Below are 20,961 nucleotides of genomic sequence, written 5' to 3'. Positions count from 1 at the left end.
CCGCCCCCGCGAGGCGGTCCGCGGCGGGGCGGGACACCCCGCGGTCGGGTGCTTGGGTGTCCCTTCGCTCCCTCCTCGCTGTGGGCTCCACGCGGGAAGCGGACGCGAGGGCCGGGGACAGATGCCGCGTGTCTCGCTGCCGCCCTTTGGGTACCTCTTCTCATCAACTGACCAGCGCTTTGGTGTGTTCAGGTGCCTCTCGGGGGCTGCGGTTTCGGGTGTGGACAGATTTGTGCAATGCCCGAGGCTCTCCGTATTCCCACGGCCACGTGCCTGTGAGCTGGGCACAGAGCAGGGGTCCCTCGGGAAGGAGAATTTGGTAGAACGTGGGGATCTAGAACGTGGGGATCTCGCCTTGGGATGCGCCAGACCCCGGCTAACGGGCAGCCTTGAGTCAGGCCCTGCCACCCATCAGAGAGGGAAGGGAAAGCACAGGAGAGAAGAGCCAGAGACCGTCCTCCTTCTCTCAAAACCTGCACAGCCACCAAGAGGGGTCCAGCCTGAGAGGAGACCGATGCCAGGCTGGGGCCTGGGAAAATGCAGCACTGGGCAGGCAGCGCTGGCGAGATAAGCAGGGCAGCCTGGGGCAGGCAGGAAAGCCTCCTCAAGGCAGCATAAAGATCCTCCTTGTGCTGGTCATGCAGAAGGCAGCAGTGGAGCAGAAGCAGGAGCATGAGCTCACCCCTTTTATTCGGCTTTTCAGAGGTGCGTCTGCCAGTATAAGACTGGTGTCAGCTGTCCAGATGGTTTCATCCAACCACCTATCCAAGGTTCACGGCCATGGACAAGGCATGGTAGCAAGCTTGCGTTACCCTACCTGGCCTGTTCCCTCCTTGCTTCTTCCTGACCTCCTTCTCATCCTCCTGCCTGAACCACGGCACTGCTGCTGCTGGCAGCCGCAAATCACCCTCCTCCGCTTCCTCACGTTGTTTACCTTTGCCCTGTGCTGAGCTTCTTCCCTCCTCTCTTCTCCTGATCTCCCTTTCTCCACTTCTTCCTACCTCTCCTATCTGCCCCAGCTCTGCCACAGGTGGATTTTCCTCTCATTCCAGCAAGAGAAGATGCAGCCTGAGGGTTGTGCGTATTCAGCAGTGAAAGCTCAGTCAATAGCAAATAAAGGGAATCTGTTTTTCACCCCATGTTGAATCTGACACCTCTGACCGCCCTCCTCCATCAGCAGCTGTTCTTCACTGGCCACGCAGTTGTACACTGGACTTTCCTGTCTTTTTCTTCTCCCTCCTCATTTTCCACCAAGACAGGGCAACTTACGACTGGGCTTTTGGCACTGCTCCCAGTGCAACACACGCATCAGTGGGTCGAGGCAGATCCAGACAGGGCGTACGGATCAGGCGTGTAGCCTGGTAGGTCCCAGTTTGCCCCTAGGGAGCTCAGTTCCACCGTGCTCCCTGGCTCTTGGGGAGAGATGCTAGGGGAGATGAGGAGCATGAGGGGGAGATTCAAAGCCAGTGAAGGTCTCAGGTTCCAGGTGACCCAGCCTGCACCTCCACCAGGGAAGAAGACAACTCCAAGGCAGGGGCTCACACGCTGCCCTGCAGACTTCCACGCACGGCTTAGCAAGCTCCCTGGTGTGGTTTTGGCCCATGGCAGCTAGCACTGTTCCAGGCAGTGCCCAGGCCTGTTCCAAGTTGTGGCTTATGCCAGGGGCTGTCCCTAGACGGCCATTTGGATGTGACCATGTGGATGTGGGACATCCATAGTATAGCTTGGATTAGAGAACGGGGCCTGTCATTGCCTTGGCTTCTTTTTAGTAGGATAGATGTACTGCGAGGCGCTGGCAGATGAACTGTGAAGAAAGAGGGCTACAAAAGAGTATCAGTGACAGTGCAGAAATGAGGCAAGTGTTCTGCAAAACCAATTCCCACATCGCTCCATCCCATTTTTTCACCTCCCTTTATTTATTGTGCTTTCACTCCTCCTGCCTATCCCCTGGCTTCACAACGCCCTCCTGACCATTCCCCTCCCTTTTTATCAGCTGCTTTCTGCTCTGGGACATTCCCCCCCTCCTCCTGTCCCTCTGGCTTCACTTTTCTGATGCCTTATTTTGTTACTTCTACTCCCCTTTGCCACTCCCATCCTTTCTGCTCTGTACTTAGCATTTTGACTATTTTTTCTTGCCATGACCCAGTTCCTTCCGGAGCCTTATCATCACTTTTTTGTTTCCTTCTGCCCCTTTTGTGCCCTCTTCACTTATTCCACGCTCCTGCCTGCTATCTCCAATCAGCTGCCCAGCTCCAGTTTCTTCTCCGCCAACTTCTGCCCAACCCTAGTCCCCTAGGCTCTTTCTTTTCTCTCCTGCTGCATTTCATTGTCCTATTTTCCTTTTCTGATATTGTTTCCACTTCCCACATCCCCTCCTTGCGGTCCCCAGTGCTGCCGCTGTATGGCTGCCCTTTCCCACTCCCACCCCGCTGGTTTCCAGGGTCTCCTCGCTGCTCCCAGAGTGTCTGTTGCCTTCCTGCCTTTGTCTCTCGGTCTGTCTCTCCTCTTCCCTCTTTGTTCTCGGCTTTTTCCTCCTCCTCTCCCAAGGGAAGGTGGTTTCGTACTAATGCAAAGCTGCAAGGGTCGAGTGGTCTCGAGAGCAACTTCCATCAGCCTGATTTAATTTCTACCTGCTGATTTTACACGTTTTAACGCATTCTCTAAAACTGACTCGGGTGGCTGATTTCCACCCTTGCTTCTTTATCGGGGGCCTGACTCGAAACCCTCTGCAGACAACGGGAGGTCTTTCCCCAGCCTCTGACAACCTTTCGGGCAGCGTGGAGGCTGGGGGGAGGCTCACACCCTGTTGTTATCACCCCAAGACAGCGATGCTCACCAGATGATAGCGTACACAGGTAGTAGTAACAGCCATACATTAGGCAGTGCTGCTCCCCTGCCTGTTTCTCGCAATGCTAGGCCCTATTGCTCAGGGTGTCCCCTTGCCATTTCAGAAGACAATGCCATTGTTCGATACAGCTAATTGCCAGGAGAGTCATTTAAAGGAACGACGGAGCGTAGGGAACCGAGAAGATGCAGCAGTTGTGCGTGGCAACTTATGCAGCTACACAGTCAGATCGCTGCGAGGGGCTTGGATACCTCAAACCATCTTAAGAAGTTTTGGTTTTGATTGGCATTGCGAAAACCGTGTGGAATCGGACTTGGGAACGGCAGGCAGGAGCGGGCACCTCGCAGGGCAGCGCAAGAATGAATCAGCGCCTGTGAAACACTTGGGATCCAGGCTTCGGAGCTCAGCATAGGGCATAATAACGGCAGCAACAATAAAATAAAAAGCCAGTAAAATAATAGCAGCCACCAGAAAAGAAGAATAGCATTTTTTAAAAATTATTTCCTTTCCGGTTTTCTCAACAATAAAAGTTGGCCGGATTTCAGTTTGTAATTGCATTAGGAATATTTTGTAACAATTTTTTTATTTCAGTGATGTTTCTCCAAACTAAAGCAATTTGAAGACTGCAAAACTGCAGTTTTAAAACCAGATTTGTTAATTTCCTTGCACTATCACACACAGTTTTCACATTTTTCAAATTGTTTCCTTTCCGTGAATTTGCTATTCTGAGGAAAAGAAAAATCATCAGGGGGCAAATTTGAAAGCCAGGAGACAGCCAAAATCAAATGTATTTTTTTTTTCCCTTAGAAGTTTAATGGAAATTTATCTTGTTGTAGCCATGAAATGAGCAGCAATGTTGAGGACTAGTGTCAGAGGTTAATATTCATCCCTGCACAAGTGGCCAAGCCAAGGCCTAAGCATCACTCATTTCACCTTTAGTTTGTGGCCTTTTTGGAAGACTAACTGTGGTACATAAGTGGCGTTGATACAGAGCTGATCGGTTTGTAGACAGTCCCTCTTAATATCTTTTATTTTTTTACAGCTAGGTTGTGGCTTATTTTAACATGAATGATCCATTGTAGGGTTTTTATTTTTGTGAAGCTAAATCATTCTCCATTAGTATGACTAGAAAATGTACCCACACAAAGTATGGGCTTCTTCCCCCTTTACCACAAAAAGCTCTGAAAAGGCCGTGGTTACACCACATAATCAGGGGGAAGGGATTCCTACTGGCAGTGCAGTTAGCACAACGCTTTCCAAAATGCCCGTGTAGTCCATATGTGCTGGTTTTCAGCAAAACACCATCCTCCACAAGCCTTGGCTTTGAAAATGGGACTTGTCTTTCAAAGGCCCCAGATCTGAAGCATCAAATTCCCATCTGTTTTAGCTTCAACATTTTTACCACCTCTGCTTCCTTGCTGCAGTGCTCCTGAAAAGGTTGGTTTTCTGTGCTCCATGCTAGCATGAATAATTGTTTTCAGAAGGCAGATTTGGACCCAAAAGTTGCTTCCCTTTTCCCAGATGGACCTTCCCTCGTGGGTAACGTGTCAGTGTCTCTGCCTCTCTCCTGGCTGGGCTGCCCTGCTCTCAGCTGAGAGCATCCTTGGGGATAGACCACCAAACTCCCTTCTCTGCTGCCTGCATCCTGGACCATCACATTAGGCAAATATTATATTTTTTTTTTTGCTTAGTACAGCAAACCATCACTTTTTTTTTTTTTTTTTTTTTTCTCTCAGCATATTTCCTTCAGCCTGCTCACTCTCTAAACTGCTAATATAAACCTCAAAAGTCTAAGCGGACCAAGAATTTTAACTGTCAAAACTATGGCATGCGAACTAACAGGAGGTGAAGGAGCATACCCTAATGCATAGGGTTGCTTCAGGAGAGTCTGAACCAGCTCCCGTGTTGTTGTCCTCCAAGAAAAGTTCTGTTTCACTTTCCAAGCCTCCCGTGAGGAATCTGTGCCTCTCCCGGAGCCCCATGGCCCGTGGGGCTCTTCCAGGCCACTCTCCCATGCTCCGGCTCGGTGGAGGCTTGTGCAGACCCACAACACAGCGAAATGGCTTTCCCATTTCTCTTCCTTTTGCTCCTGCTTTTGGCGGTTAGTCTTTTCACAAGAAAAGTCGGGAGAAGTAGAAGGGCTAACCCTGTACACTACTGTTGCTTTTTATGGCGTTTTATTTTGCCACGAACCAGTGGCAATGTTGCTTCTCTGCAAGCTCTCTGCATTTTTGTCACTGTCTTAGATTAGAACCATATTGTCTCTCACTCACAGTTAAAAACTTAATATATGAGCACGAAGAGTGAAGCCACTCCTGCATTCTTGGTGCGTCAAAACACATCCTGAAGTCGGGGACACAAACTGTGTCATATAGATCAGGAGAAAGGGAAGAGGTTTGCAAGAGTGGTTCTGCTTCCATTCGCTCTGGTGTAGAAAATTAAAATGATGTAGGAAATCGTCTTTCCTGTTTAGGGTAGATTTGGTTTTGAAAAATTACTGCTAACTTTGTAAACATTAAAATAGAAGCAGTAAAGATGTGAAATTTCACACAGGGGATCTACAATGTTTGTATAATTATAAGCATATGGTTACTTTACATGAGGTCTCTGTTACACTTTTATTTACTAGTGCTTGGGGAAAACAGAGGTTCTCAAATTCAGTGTTTATTTACATGTATAGGGAATGTCACAGTCCCCATTAACCTGTCATAATCTGTATTTCTGTCTCGGAGTTCCAGCTATATAAACTGAACCCCCAGTTATACGATAATTTCTAATTTGTTCAGCTACACTTCTAACTCAGACAATTTCTGTCATTTCTAAATAACGTATACCCTGCTGCTGGTGGCAGGATGGGAACCACTTACCGCCTCAGCGCCTTCTCATTTCAGCTCTTAAGGGGGCTAAAAGTGAAAGGCTGTTGCTTCGATGCAGTTTTCTCTCTTCTGAGGAGTTTGGTGGCACTTTAATTTATTGTTTTCTTTTTAGTTTGACTTTCCACTAGGCTACAAACCCAGCCCCAGAGGATACTCGGCATTTCTTCTTCGGTGCAGAGTATCCACAAATCCTAATTTTGTAGGACGCAAAAGGACCTCAGCCCCAGCAGGATCCAGCCCTCCATTTGTGGGCTGAATTATACTGTTTGTTGTCTTTAATACTTAGTGGCCATATGTCTAGGGCTGCTTTTCAGTGCAGTGAGTGCAGGAGCTCATGTATGCATAGTAACTTCTGATCTTAGAAAAAATGTAGAATAATTTGCAGAAAATTCTTGCGCTTTTACATTCTACATAAAGATACTTAGAGTTTTGATAATTTATATTTAGCTATAGGTTTGGGTTTTTTGGGGGGGGTGAGCACCTCATCTTGGGCTTCCAGCTTTGGCTTTGCTCAGGCCGGTGCTATGAAACGATGCTCACTGTCGTGATCACAACCACATGTTCTGCCTGGAGAGGGACAGGGACATACAGCAAATTCCTTTTTAAAAAAGACGAAGGAGTCCATATAAAGTGCTGCATCATCACAGTTTGATCTAGCAGCATGAAGGAATTTATTTGCATCCTTTTATTTTACAGTTCCTTTCTCGCTCCTCTCATTTCCCTTGCCTCCCTCTCATCACTTCAGCACTGCATGGGCACTTTGAGCACAGCAGCTGGGTTTTCTTGCAGGCCCTGACTTTAAGGCATCTCAGTTACTGTCCTGCTACCAGTGTTGGGATGTGGGTGAGCAGCTTACCCGAGACCCCAAAGTTCTCCTAATCTCCTCTGTATTCACACTACTTCAGGAGTTTCACTCCATCTTTCCTTGTTGCTGTTTCTACCTCATTCCTTATTTCAACAGAAAACTCTTCAGGACAGGGGCTGCTTCCTACCATAACATCGCTATTTAATTTTTTTCTTGGCAAGGAAAATTACATTTTTCCTTGGTAGGGAAAATTAAATTTTTCCTTATGTTTATTCAGTTCAAAGCAGTCTGCCAGTGCCAGCTCTACTGAGCCCACTGGATGTTGTTTACTGCCTTCCTGGGCAAGGACCTGCAGTCATTTCCCCTAAAGAAACTCCTCGAGGAGCAGCGTAGGAGTCTCACTGCATACAGACCCAACCCAGGGGGTGCTAATTGAGCAGCCTCTGGCAAAGGAAACCAAATCCTGGGAAGTACAAAATTACTGTTGTTGATGCCCTGGTGTCAGAAGGAGCTGTGCTGCAGCAGTGCCCAGGCTGGGGACATTCCCTGATAGGTGGAGGTTATGCCTGAAGACAGTGGCAGGAGAAGGGAAGGCACAGACTGAACCGTGCGATGCTGACAGCTGTCATGTTGATTCCACTTTTTTCCCCCCTATTCTGTTTTCTGTTGGGTTTACTGAGGAGGGAGTGAAATGCATAGAAGGGAAGAGGAGGGGATCAAGGAAGGAGAGGAAGAGGCAGGCTGGCAGTGGTTTTATATCAAAAGGTTAGCTGTCAGCTGGATTTTCCCAACTAAAGAGAGGGTACCCTCAGTGTGAATTTAACTCCGTCTCAGAAAACATCCCCACATGCTGCAAGCATTTCTTTCCTTCTGCATTGCCATTTCTGCATTTTAAAATCTCTCTAATTTTAAAAAGTCACTCTTCCTGTCCCTGGTACAGGCCGAGACAGGCACAGCAAGGCAAAGCTGCCAACTTTCCCTGGGGAAACAAGAGCATTTCTCCAAGGGGGCAGTGCGAGGGCGCGCAGCCCCATGCCGAGCCAGCTGACACGCAGAAGCTTCCCTGGCACACAGACCAGCGATGCCTCAGCCCGAGCCAGCCGTGGTGTCCGCAGCCTTTCTCAGTCCCAAATTAACTCAGTTATTTTGCTGAGTAAAAGATGATTAAACAAGCACTAAGATGTTATCGTTAGAGGCTTCCTATTAAACTATGACTATAAATACTGGCACAGGGCAGATAAAGCTTCCTCAAGCTAAGCATGTTAGCAGCTAATGTTTCTTTAAACATTGTTCACAAAATGCATTGGCTGACCAAAATGTTTATCAATGCTACCTCTTAGGAAACTGAACCAGTTTATTTTCAGTTCCTCTGACTGCCTTATATTTAGTGCAGTAATGCAGTTACCTTTTACATAAAACCGCATCATTGAATTGATTCCCCAAACAATTTTCACCACCACAAAGGCGAAAGACTAATACAAAAGAATGTTGAGGCTGAAAAAGAAGCATTCACCAGCCAGAGCACAGCAAAAAACCTCTCACCCGTACTGTATTTTGATTCCTTTGCAGCTTAATCATAATTCTGGATTCCCTTATTTGAAATGCTTGCTCTGGGATTAATTAAATCAGCCGGTCCTTGTGATACTGATGCGTACACTTATTCTTTCTTAATGTAGAGTGTTTTTTTTTTCTATATACAGGAGCAGCAGTAGCAAGCCAGAGCAACACCAGCATGCTGTAGTGAACAGAGGTCTAAAGCAGAAGTGGATGTCAGAGTGTTGCTCCTCCCTGCTGATGCCAACACTGCCCTGGTACAGGGAATCACGCTCCTGCTCCTCCTATGACTGCACGTGTGCAGCTGCTGGTGTGGGCAAACACCAGCAAGGCAGGAGGGAACCAGGAGCAACGGCAGAATAAAAATATTAGTGCATTTTAAAGCAGAAAATGTGGGCATTGCTTTTATCCTGGCTATTTTAACTATGGCAATCGAGCAGTATAAAAGTCCTTTAGGAAAGCCAAGCTCAAACTGTGCAAACAGTGTGGATAACAACCCCCACGCTCGCTGCGGATGAAATAAATGTGCAATACTTCAGGAGGTGCTGGTTTGCCTCTGCATTTCCAAAGTCCGGAGAGATTTATTCATTTTGGGCCAGAGCCCAAAGCCATCCGTAGGCAAGGGGAGTGTTGGCTGGGACAGAGGGTTGACCTTTTTATGGCAGGGCTGGTCTACGGTGATCGGAAAAGAGCTGCTTCCGTTCAGCCCGCGTCTGCTTCACATGGGGAAGCACGCAAATGCTGCTCTCACTGACGTTAATGGGAATTATGGTTGCAGTTTAACTTCCTCACGTGCCAAGGTATCCCACAGGTAACAGCCCGGGTGTGTGTATACAAATTAGGTCTTAAAGCTGCACGCATTTCTCCTCTTTATAAAAGAAGACCAGGGACTCTATAACTGCTAAGAACAGGCTGTCTGAAAGGTGTTTTATTAACTAAAGTTGGGGAAGAAAATGAAACTGAAAAGAATACGACTGCATATTAAACTACATGAAGTGGTCATGACAACTGGGGATCTCGGTATCATAAAATTTTAACAGCTGGATGCAATCAATGGGGATTTTCCTTTTTTATTTTTTTTTTTTTTCTGTTAAGCTTAAGAAAGAAAGAGAAAGGGGGAAAAACCAACCAAACAAAAAAAGCAAGCTTCATTTTACTCAAGCAAGTTCCTTATCCAGCTCAGCTTTCTTTGCTTAATATCAGAAATTGTCTTTACTCCTCTATCAATCTCAGCACTGCCTGTGCTCAGCCAACGCCGTCCCTTTCCCGGGGCAGGGATTCCACAGCAGGAGGTGTTCAATATCCCCAACAGCAGCACGACAAGGAATGGAAACCAGAGAAATGAACATTATAGGGAGACTTCCCCAGTGTCTATACAATTTTCAGAACTTACCGACTAATTAATCGACATCAAATTTTGCCTCAAAATTCATCAAGACTCATTTGTGCCTGAAATCCCACAGTAGTACTTCAGCAAAAGGAGTAAGTTCCAGGGTGAGTCAACAGAAACACTTTACTGTTTGGCTGGGCATCTTCCATTTCATCACATGTAGTCACAGCCCAGGCTTTCCCTTATGTACAGTTGTTTCACTCTAGCACTGCTTACTTCTTGGTGATGTCAACACTTGCTTTGAGGTAGCTGAAGAAATATTTCACAGACTGAGCTTTATCAGAGCTATAGAAAAAGGAAAGCCTTGGCCAAAAATAATGTAATGGGCTTCTTACCAAAAAAAATTAATGCATATGTTTAGAAAACAAGTCCAGAATTGTATATAACTTATTGGAATCATGTTCCTTGATAGCTCCATCGAGGACTGCCTTATTCATTCAGGGAGTAATGGGATATTATTCAGCATAAGTAAGTTTGATGGCTCTCAGTCTGACTTGTATGGCTTAGCTCAGACAACCTTACAAACAAGCATGTTTCCTCAGTTTGCTGTTATTTCCATGTCTGTTAAAATGCAAACCAACTCCAAACTTCTGACTTCACCTTCCAATGGTTATGTGTGAATGTTTGTTTGTTAAAATAACTTCATTTTTCATTTACTGATGCCTCAAGAAGCCTACAACAGCATCCACACATCTGAAGAAAATCTGCTGCTCTTGCTGCATATTCAGCCTGTCCAAACCTCACTTGTCTCCAAAGTCACAGGTTTTCCAGAGCAGAGGTTGGGATCTGGATAAACTCCTAAGCCCCAGTTTTGAGAACTGTGGATGACCCTTGCCTCTCCTGAGGGACTCGGCACTACATACTCGTAGTGGGGCTCACAGTAAGGCAGAATGGAGCACTGAAGCTTCAAAAAAAGCAGATGTCAGCCTGGGGAGTTTTCACCTTCAGCCTCCCAATTCCTTCAGCAGGTTGCCCTAAATCTTGTTTTCCATGCTTCACCCACAAGTCATTTGGAAACACCTGTAGGAGGGCCAAAATAAACATCAGCAGATGGTGATTGGAAAATGTCATGAGCTGCCCTTTGCCCAGGTGCCTGGAGGGGAGCGGAGCACATCCCAGGGAGAGCTGGCAGTGCCCGTAGCAGTGAGGCGTGGAGAAAACAACTGGTGGGTGACAAAATGCTGGCTGGACTTGGTGACTGCTGAGAGGTGGGATGGGGATCTGGTCTCTGAATTTGGGGGGAACACATCTGGACTGTGACAGACTTCTGAATTGTGTGCTTGCTTCAGTACCAAAGGGCTCTGAAGTAAAGCGAGCTGTTGTTAAAGGACACTGTGAAGCTGCTGCAAGTGCCTTGGGCAGAGATGGAGCTCAGAGCCACCAGCGCGGAATAAAATGATCAGAGGGAAGAGCCAAGAAACATTCTTGTCTATAAGAGACCAGTTCGTAGTAGGACCAAACCACGGTGGTTGAACTATGGGATGTGGTTTTGAGGCTAGTATGAGGCATTGGGTGGTGAGGTTTTTTCCTTCTGTTCCAAGAGAAATTGCTACCTCAGAGGGTCATTGGGAAACTCACTGAGCTGTTCCACGCATCACTCTCAACGAACTAATGGAACCCGAGAGAAAAACCCGGGCAGCCCGCGGATAAACCCTCCTGGGGATACATTCCACTGAAAACGAGGATCCTACTCGCACCTGATGTGAATCACCAGAGCGACCCAGACATCAGTGGGGCAACTCTGAACGCGCTAGTAGGAGCTGGCCCAAAGGCTCCGAGCAGACTTTTTTCCAAGACCGCCCCTCGCACCGAGGGGGTGCACAGCCCGGGGAAGCGGGGCGGGGGGGGGGGGGGCACGGTGTACCGGCTGTCTCCGCGTGTTTCCTGACTTTCTCCTCGCACCTCCCGCTTCCAGACGGCCCGGAGACCCCGGTGTGCCCCGGCCCCGGCCGGGAGAGCGGGCAGAGGGGCGGGAGGGGCGGCCCTTCCCCCCCCCCACCCCCCCCCCCGGGCCGGCTCCTTCCCTCCCGCCCCCCCGGGGCCGGCGGGGCGGCCGCGCCGTGCCCGGGGCGACAGCGCCACCTGGCGGCCAGAGCGAGCGGCGCCGCCGCCGCCTCCGGCCCCGCGGGGGGGACCCCGGAGGAGCCGCCCCCCCCCCCCCCCAAATCCCGCACCCCTCCCGGCCCTGCCGGGGGCTTCCCCTGCGCTGAGTCCACTCCTGACATACTGGCACGCACACGGGCTGCTGAGCGCCTCCTGAATGCCTCCGTGACAGTCACGCAGATCTTTTTCTGGGGGGACGGTTTCGCTTAATTTTCTGTTTCCTGGGGTGGGGCTGCATATGGGGCCGTGCCGCGGAAGCGCCCTGACTTCACGCAAGTGTCCGACCTCATTTCTGCGTTCGCCGGTTGTGTGTGCTCATTTCTGGGCTGAAAGCAGCAGCCCGCAGGCTGATTTTAACAGCCGATGCTTGCCTTGGGCACGGCGAGGATCAACCAGGGATGACAGCGGAGACACGGAGCAGCTACAGGGAGCATCCGAGGTGAGGAAACCAGAAGGTAAAGGTTGAAACAGCAGGCATCCATCCTGGAAATCACAAGAGCCGTTCACAGCGCAGGGGAATGATGAGATAAGGGCTTTTCTAACAATAATGTAGAGAAGAAATGTAAGGCTAATGAAAAAACGAAGGTTGTTTTCCTTCACTTAGCGTAAGTCCTGAAACAGTGAGAAGTTTGGGGAAAAGTGGCTCAGTATGTCCATGGACATTGTCAACTTGATGGGTGCAACGGCTACCCAAGGGACCCCAGTGGCCTATGCTGCAGGTGCTCTTGCAGAGAATACAAACTTTCTGAGGATTCATGCTTTTTTGCATGTCCTCGAGGGACAGCTTATAAACTCTTATGAGAACTCTGCCTGAGTTTACAGGCCCACAAAGGTGCACTGCAAAATGATAAAGCCAGCGTGAGCTCCAGAAGCACTTCTATAACACGTGCAGACCCGAAATCCATGAGCACATATTCCCATGAGGCTGTGCCAGAGCCCGAACCCTGCCCCGTGTGTCACTCACCAGTGTCAGAAACACCACCTGTGTTTCCAGATCACTCTTTGTTGATGATATAAAGTGATGAAGTTTAAACTGTGGCAGATGGAGTCACGTTATATTCCGTTTTGACACCCCTGCTAGGTAGCAATGTCTTCCAGCAAACCGCCAAGAGGCTGACACCCCAAACAGGCACGGCGATGTCTATCGGAGCCTGTCTGTCCGCAGGCACCATGAGATATAGAGGCTTAGCATCCCGGTGGTCTGTGAGGTGACATGTATGGCTCTGAACCTCTGCTCGTGCAGCCAAGACTCAGGTGCAGAAGTGAGGTTCACCCGTGGCACCCAAATCCTGCAGGTCCCTGTTTTCCACTCTTTGGAAAGATTTCTTCTTGTTGTAGAATGGCCTTTTAATGATTTTTCTTTTCTAACATTTATGTTCATTTTGGCCTTTCAACTTACTGATAAATGTAGCAGCCTGCTTTCCATTTTCACAACGTGTTTTGCCCATGGACTTAAATCTTCTCATCAGATGTTGAGAGCTGCAGAGGCACTTGGAAAGCTCTTGGCTCACATGTACTGCCCCGGACCACACCTTCTCCTTGAGGAATTCCCAGACTTTCAACTTGAGGCTGTGATCTCTGTAAACCCTTGTCTGTGATGTCTCAATATTTATTATACTTCTTATTGTTCAGGATTTAGCACTGCCCAAGTGCACGGGGCAGCTTGCCATTCACCTGCAGAGATGTGCTGGGCTTCCTCCAGCAAACCTTCCTCAGCTCCCCAAGCCCTCCTGCGCACACCGGCGGGCTGTCAGGGAGGGCTGGGGCCAGAAAATTGTGGCCCCCTCACGAGGCAATCACGAGAAAACTTTCTGCCGGCTTTTGCTGAGTCCACACTGTTGGCTTCCACGCGGGCGTCTCGCCCTGCTGCCCCCCCCCAGCACCGGGGCAGTGTCCCAGCTCGGCCCTCGACGGGGACTTTGGCTTCTCCCTGTTGTAAGCTGCATCCCCAGAGGGTGGATGCTGCTGTGGCCAGGCGGCGAGCACCAACCTCGCTCGGTGCCAGTGACCTGCCCTGTCAGCCACCGGCCACCTCCGTTAGATCCAAAGAGCTGCGTGGCTGTGGACCCCACAGGAGTTAGTGGGTGGGAGCGAAAAGGCATCGCTCTTAAACATACTCGCTCTGGGCATGAGAAGTATGGAGTCTTCCAATTGTGCCTGGACTACTTGGTGCTTTGTAAGCTTTGGCGCAAGAAAAGGGAGAGCCCGGGAGTTCCAGTGAACAAGAAAAGCCCACGGTACATAAATAAGATTTAAAACTAATGGAGCTGTAAGAACAATAATTGCAGAATTACATGCTGGTAAATTTTTATCACACAATAATACATATGGCACCAGCAAAGAGAGTCTCTGATTTCTTTGCTTCAGCATATAAACTACCACACATTTATAAAAGCAACCGTTCCCACTCTGTTATGCTGTTCGGAATGTGTTTGAAAAGCACATTAAAGTGTGGGGAAGTGTCCAAAAAAGTTGGATCGGTCTGGTTTATGACTGACAGGAAAGGCCAAGCAATTATCTGAACTCCTGATGGGACAATTTTGTTCAGATGTATTTTGGGGTCAGGAGGCAAGGATTTCATCAGAGAGAGTTCTTCAGCATATGAAACGTACAATGTGTCCAAAACAAGGTCTGAAGTTGATTAGATGTAAGTATTCAAAAGGAAATGATTTACATGACAGCCCTGGATGCATCGTCCTCTCAGTAAGATCTGACCCAGCAAGGCTGAGATAACTTACTTGTGAAATAGGACTTGTGGACCCAGCTAGGCTTTTTTTTTTTTTTTTTCATTATAATGCTTTGCAGGGAATTAGTATATCAATCTTCATGAACGAGGTGAAAATATAAGAACAGTTCCTCAGCTGGTATAAGTCAGTGTAGCTCCACCAACTGTGCTGGTTGACATCAGCACAAAACCAGGGTCGTGGTTTCTAGATGGGCTGAAGTGCTCTACTGTGTTTGGATGCTATTTGTCAGGTGTTTTGAAAGAGGCATTTTGGGGCATTTTTACTCCATTTCTAAGTAACTACCATGGACATATGACAGGTTCACAGATGTTAGTGGACCTCCTGTAAAACGATGCCAGTGTGACTGTGTTGAGCATCCAGGTTGCCGGGTGGTCCAACACAGCACATGCCACACGCATGCACGGTTTGTCACGGCCACAGGCCCGTGGGGTCTGCTCAGGAACAGATGCCAAAGCCAAAAGAGACGGCTCCCTTGTCACCTGAGGCTTTGGCACGATGAGCACTTTGGGGACACCTGCAGTTGCACTAGTAGGCAGCCAGAGGATGGGGTTTTTGTCTGGTGCAGTATTTCCCTCCTCTTTATCACCTGGAAACCATGCAGCCTGAATGCCTTCACAGGGCAAGATCACAGGGAAGGTATTTAAAAAAAAAAAAAAAATAAATTTTTCCTGTATTTTCTCGTTTTCCTTTTTTTTCCTATTACTTTTTTTTTTTTTTTTTTTTTTTTTGTATTGCAATAGACAAAGCAGCCTATTTACAGGTGCCTTAGCCTTGCTATGTTTAAAAGTTGTTCTTTATTTCTACACCTTTTGCATTTTTGTCTTAAAATTCTGGCATGGGCACAGAGTTTGCCGTGAAAAATGGAGAATGGATATTTTAAAATTCAAACAGGTACACTTTTGCAAGCTTTCTTTTTACAGGTGAGATCCCTTTCTCACACCTTCTTAGAGGGCTTTGCAAACATCCCTCATGCTTTTAGCAAGACAGGCTTGATGTCTCCAGAAGATTTATTATGAGTCACAACTTAATCAAGGAACCAAGAAAGATTCATTTTTCATGCAACTTGTACAGCATCATCACCTGAGAGACTCAGCACTAGTAAATCTTGCTGGCATACTGTGAAGGGTGATCCCAAATTTTCGGAGCCTTCCCAAATGCAAACTGAAGGGATACACTGCTTTGTGTCTCCTTCCAAGCTGAAAAGAATTATGTTTGGGAAATAAGCCCTTTAGATGGTAATTTAATTTGGGGCAGATGTGCCCAACAGCTATGACATCATCCTGAAGCAGGTCTTTTCTCCTTCTCCACTCCCCCCTCCCCAGCTTTACAGGAAAGATACGGAATGTAAAGGGATTTATCAGGTGTCTTATCATAAATGTGCTTTATATCCTGAAGTGTGTCTGTGAGCTGGTTCTCATAGGTAAAACCAGCTGTTAGTTCCAAACCATGACAAAAAGAGAAAAAAGAAAAAAAGAAAAAAAAAAAAAAAAAAAAAAAAGATTGTGCACAGGAAAGAATTTCCAGCAATCATGTATGCTGTGGGAAAGAAGAATAAAATCAAATATACATCTTATTTGTCTTTAAGCATGTGATTTCTTTCACTGTTAAAGCTGTAGGTGAATTTGATTTCATCTGAAAGTGAATTCAGCTCTGGATTTAGCAGCAAGCAGTGCTGTTGATGGTGAACCTTGAGAGACCGTCTTCAGTTGGTACATCAGGCTCCAACCCTTTGATCATCAGCAGCTCTGCTGAGGCAGCCAATGCAGATGTAAAGTAATGCTGCCTGTCATGGTGGATTTGGCTCTCTGAGCACCCTTCCTCAAAACCTCCACCCACCACCAAGTTAATTTAACATCAATTAACAATTACCATCATGCCTGAGAGAATGCATGGATGGCAGGAGTTAGGTGCTGGGGACTTGGGAAGTTCCAGTGAACGTAGGTACCTCCTGGGAGGAGACAACCCTGGAGACCAAATTAGTCCCAATTTAGTTGAGTTTTAGGCGGGCTAGATCTTGCCTCTATTTCTTACCAGAAGAATTATGTTAGAAGGAAGAAACATGGGGCTTTGAGATGTATCAGGCATAAAGGCATTTTGTAGCATTCTTTTGTAGGTGTAGCATGCAAGGGGTTTTGTCTTCATTTTCCATAGGTGTATTGGGAAGCATGGAAATCCAGTGGCCTTTTCTCAGGGGTTTTTTTATGTTATGTTTTTTTTTTTTGATGTGAAGGTCTTTAGGTTTTCACAGAGCAGTAATGTCAAGACTTTTGACAACAATGCAGAGATCTCTTGGCATGGGGCAGCTTGTAACGGGCAACATGTAAGGTGCTCCATCACTTCACCTGGTGCTGAATATGCTCCTATCACATGATGGAAATCCCCTGTGCTTTCACCACCCAAAACCCACATGTTTTGCTGGGCACAGGGGAGAAGTGCCTATCCTGGGGAGAAAGGCTGCTGGAACAAGAAGTATTGCTCATTACTGAGTGGCACTTGCTGGGGGAACAAGATATCCCATGATGGTACTGAGGCCCGGGAGAAGCTCTTTGTGTCCACAAAAGCGTAAATATCTGCTTAAATGAACAAAGAGGAGGGAAAAATGCTAAAAAAAAAAAAAAAAAAAAGCAGCTAACTGCAGTACTTGATCTTTCTGCTCTTTAAATATCTGCAGCCAGCAATGCTCACAGTGAGTGCCAGGAATATGAAAAGGTTGATGAAGGGCAAGCGCCAGCAGCCTCAGCCTTTTCACACTTGTTGCTGCTGAATCATACATAACTCCACATAACTCCACATAGCCCTGTTTGGGGCTGTGCGAGTCATTGCCAAGATAGTGACATCTTCGGGCTGGTGTAGTCTTCTGGAGCATGGAGAGCTGCATTGACCGTTCTGAGGGAACTGGGAGGGCAGGATTTATTCAAGCATGACAGAAATATGTGTATCTGGGAAAAAAAAGAAAAAAAAAGAGAGATCGGGATAAAATTAATTTTTACTGCAGCCATTTAGGTCTTGGCTTTGTGAAAACTGTTTCAAGCCATTGCCTTTCCTTAGGCAGGTCAGCGGGCCAAATCCAATGATAAATACAAAACTCTGAGGTCATTATTCCCTTCTTGGATTTTAACTGATGAAAAGCTCCATTCTGTTTGGCTGGGCTGCAGTCCAAAGCCCAGTGACCACCCTGCTGCAGCAAAATGCTGAATTAGGGTATTCTTGAAAACCTAAAACATCAGTTATGCTTTTCCTGATAGGAAACAGATAAAAGCTCGCCGAGTCTCTATCTTTAATCGTTGATGCCCTCACAACTGTCTTCCTCTAGGCTTCATAAAACCCTCTTGCAGTTGAAGGGTGTAGCAGTTGGGGCGCTTGGTGCCAGCGGAGGTTTTTTTGTGCTGGGATTTTGCTCCGTGAAGGCAGGGGAAGGCTGGCTGCCGGCCAGGCAGCGCGTGGGCAAGGCTGCCCGAAGCCTGCAGCGGGCTGGGGTTGCGTTGCTGGCTGAGCAGTGGCTACGGCACCCATCTCTGTGCTTTTTGAAGGTGTCCACCAAAATCTGGGTTGAGACTATCGCCTTCACTGCTGTTAGCAACATCGACTGAATCTTGGTTAAAGTAATATTTTGTTTCCGTAGGTTTTAATCTGAGGCATGAGTTCAGGGCATTTTATAAACAGCCTTAAACACTGATTTCCAGTGGTCCTGTATGTTCAAGCTGGGATATTTTAATGTTAAACTCCACCTTACTTCTGATTTTAAGTGAGAGTGAGAATTTCAGGACAAAAAGAAACCCAAGCCCCTTAAACCTATCCACCTCCACTGCAGTAGGTGAAACTTGCTTTCCACAAGAATTCCCAAGCATATTATGGCAAATTTCCCCAACCTTTCTGCAGCTGCGCTGGCAGGGGGCCAGCAAGCTAAAGGCAGTATCAAATTGAATGTAAAGGTGCAATATACATAGCCCAGAGCTACCAGCACAAAAGGCTCTGCCCTGGATCCTGCTGCTGCGGAGGCCACCGTGGCACTCAGTGCACACCCAGCCCCAGACAACCAAAATGTGTATTAAAAATTATTTCTCTCTTCCCTTATTATGATTAAAAAAGTCCTGTTTCTCCTGCAGCATCTTCTTCAAGTTTGTGCCTGAGGAGCACAGCCAGCCTTCTCCTGTGCTCTCCCAGGAGGATGTTCCTCCTCCTCTGGGGGATCCTCCACCAAAGGAGATTCCCCCAAGCTTTCCTTCCCTGCGATGGGTGCCTTTCTTCGTCTGGGTAAAACAGTGTTTCTTCATTTTCTGAACTCCCTGCGAGGTCTGCATGTAAATGTTGATCCTGTCTTGAATCAGGGAGAATGATTTTTACGTTGAAATGGCAACAGCGTGACGTCCCTCTGCCTTTCCAGGGCTGTGGGTGCTGCTGGTCTCACTGCTGGCTGCTAGTGGTGTTGGGTTTTGGTTTGGAGGGGGACTGTGGATGAACCCATGTCCAGATGCAGGATGAGGAAAGGAGCCTCGGGACAGGCTGCTGCCCGGGCAGGATGCTGCTTTGCTCTCCTCCTTCCCTTCTTAGCTGTTTCCTTGTGTGCTCGGTCGTAGCATTACAGACTCATGATCATTGCAGACACTAGCATTTGTCAACAGTAAGAAATTCTGTATTTAACAATGCATTTTTTAACAGTTTTAAAATAGCAATTGCTAAAAACTTCCCTGACCCCAGTTGAGGCTTTGCAACTGGTTGGGCAAGAGTCCTAATTCTCACAGCCTGGCACAGCATGGCCAAGGTAAATCTGATTCAGAAGAACAAAGATGTTTCCTCTCTCTTGGTGACAGGCGGGGAGCAGCAATACGTAACTCGACTAGAGTGGGGTGTTTGAATGCATCCCCCATGACATTCTTATAAGGCCAGGTAAGGAAATAGAGGCCAGATAAAATCATTAGTCAGTGGGTGCACAAATGGTTGAAAAACATGCTGAAGTTATCACAGTTTGCCATCAAACTGAAAATTCATTTTTAATGGGGTCACCCAGGGTCTGTCCGAGGCCTGTTTCTGTTTGATATTTTCATTAGTAACTTGGATAATGGAATAAAGTATGCTTATAAAATCAGCCCATCATACTAAGCCAGGAGGATTGCGAGCATATTGGGGCCCAGGATTAAAATTCAAAACAGCTATGAAAAATTGGAGAGGTTTTCCAGAATCAACAAATGGAACCAAAGAGAGACACGTGCAAAGTGCAAGGAGGTCAAAAGGACTTGTATTGAAACAGAGGGTGACTGACCAGATGGCAGAAGAGACCTGGAGCTAAGCACAGTCTGGGTGACCACAGTGACATCCACGAGTGTACTCACAGGGATGGGAAAACCAAGGGCTGGGTGGTAACTTCATGGTGCTGGGAACTTGTCAGCTCCAGTGCTGTGTCCAGCACTGGGCATCACCTTTTAAGAAAGACTTTAATGAAATAGAATGCCCTGAGAGACCAACAAAGGTGTTAAGAGGATTATAAAACCTGACCTGTGAGGAGAGGTTGAAAGAGCTTGGGGTTGTTTAGTCTAGTGAGGAGAAGATGGATGGGTCTGGAGGGAGCAAGATAACAGCCTTCAAAGATTACTGTAAAAGAGGGTGAACATCTGCTGCCTTGATGTCCACTGAGAGTGGGACAAGGAGTAATAGGTTTAACTGGAAGCAAGGGAGATTTTGATCAGATATTAGGACAAACTTCCCAACTATAACCAAAGATAAGCTCAAGAGCAAGCTAGCTTTGTGGGCTGGGAGAGTGCAGTCATTAGAGCTTTTTAAGAACAAATTAGATGAACATCTGTCCGAGGCAGTCCATTACAGCTCATCTCACCTCAGCACCAGGGAATAAGCCACATGACCTTACCTTGCTGGGATTGCTTTATCTTTCCCTGCAGTAATTTGCTGGAGTTTTGAAGGAGCTGAGGGAGCTGTCTGTATCAATAGCTCTTGGTTTGTTGCTTGGGAAGTAGAGCAGTTGTGGCAGGAGCAAAAGCCAAACATCTACCTGGCACATGGGTAATATGAGCACGTGGTGACTGGTACTTACACAGGCATCAGCCACAGCTGCATGACTTTGCTTATAGAGCAAGACATTGCAGAGCTCCACTTAAATTCAAGCTGTTCTTGAGTTTCCTCTCTCGGTGGGATCCTTCCTTAACACATCTCCTAAGGCACCTGAAGGCAGTGATGGAGTTCTTGTCTCAAGCCTCATTTCTGATGTTTAAGCAGGTTCGGTACTCAGACGTGGCTCTCAGGAACCATCTAACACCACAGTACTGAGGTTACAAATTGAGTCAATCTCCATGACGCAGTTCCTGATTAAGGTGCTAAACAGTAAAACATCAAACCTGCAAATGGCAAAAGCAACCATACTGCTTTGTACATCAAACCAATTGTACATCGGTAACTCATTGTCTTCCTATTTCCTTACCTTTTTTCAGTGTGATACAGCCTATGATAAAATGTGCTTTAAAAAGCAGATGGTTAAACAACATGTGCAATCTGCTTACTATTATAGTTTCTGCCCCAAGCTGTGGATCAGTGCCTCTTCACTGCGACAGTCCAGGATAACTCAAGCATATAGGTTTGTGTTCTAGGAAACAGTAAAAATTGTCTACTCAATGATAAATAATTGATTTTTC

Source organism: Tyto alba, unplaced genomic scaffold, assembly GCF_018691265.1.
Source record: "Tyto alba isolate M040663 unplaced genomic scaffold, T.alba_DEE_v4.0 Super-Scaffold_9, whole genome shotgun sequence".
In the NCBI taxonomy this organism is placed as follows: Eukaryota; Metazoa; Chordata; class Aves; order Strigiformes; family Tytonidae; genus Tyto; species Tyto alba.
The sequence above is the reverse complement of the archived record's forward strand: the minus strand, read 5'-3'. Positions refer to the sequence as shown.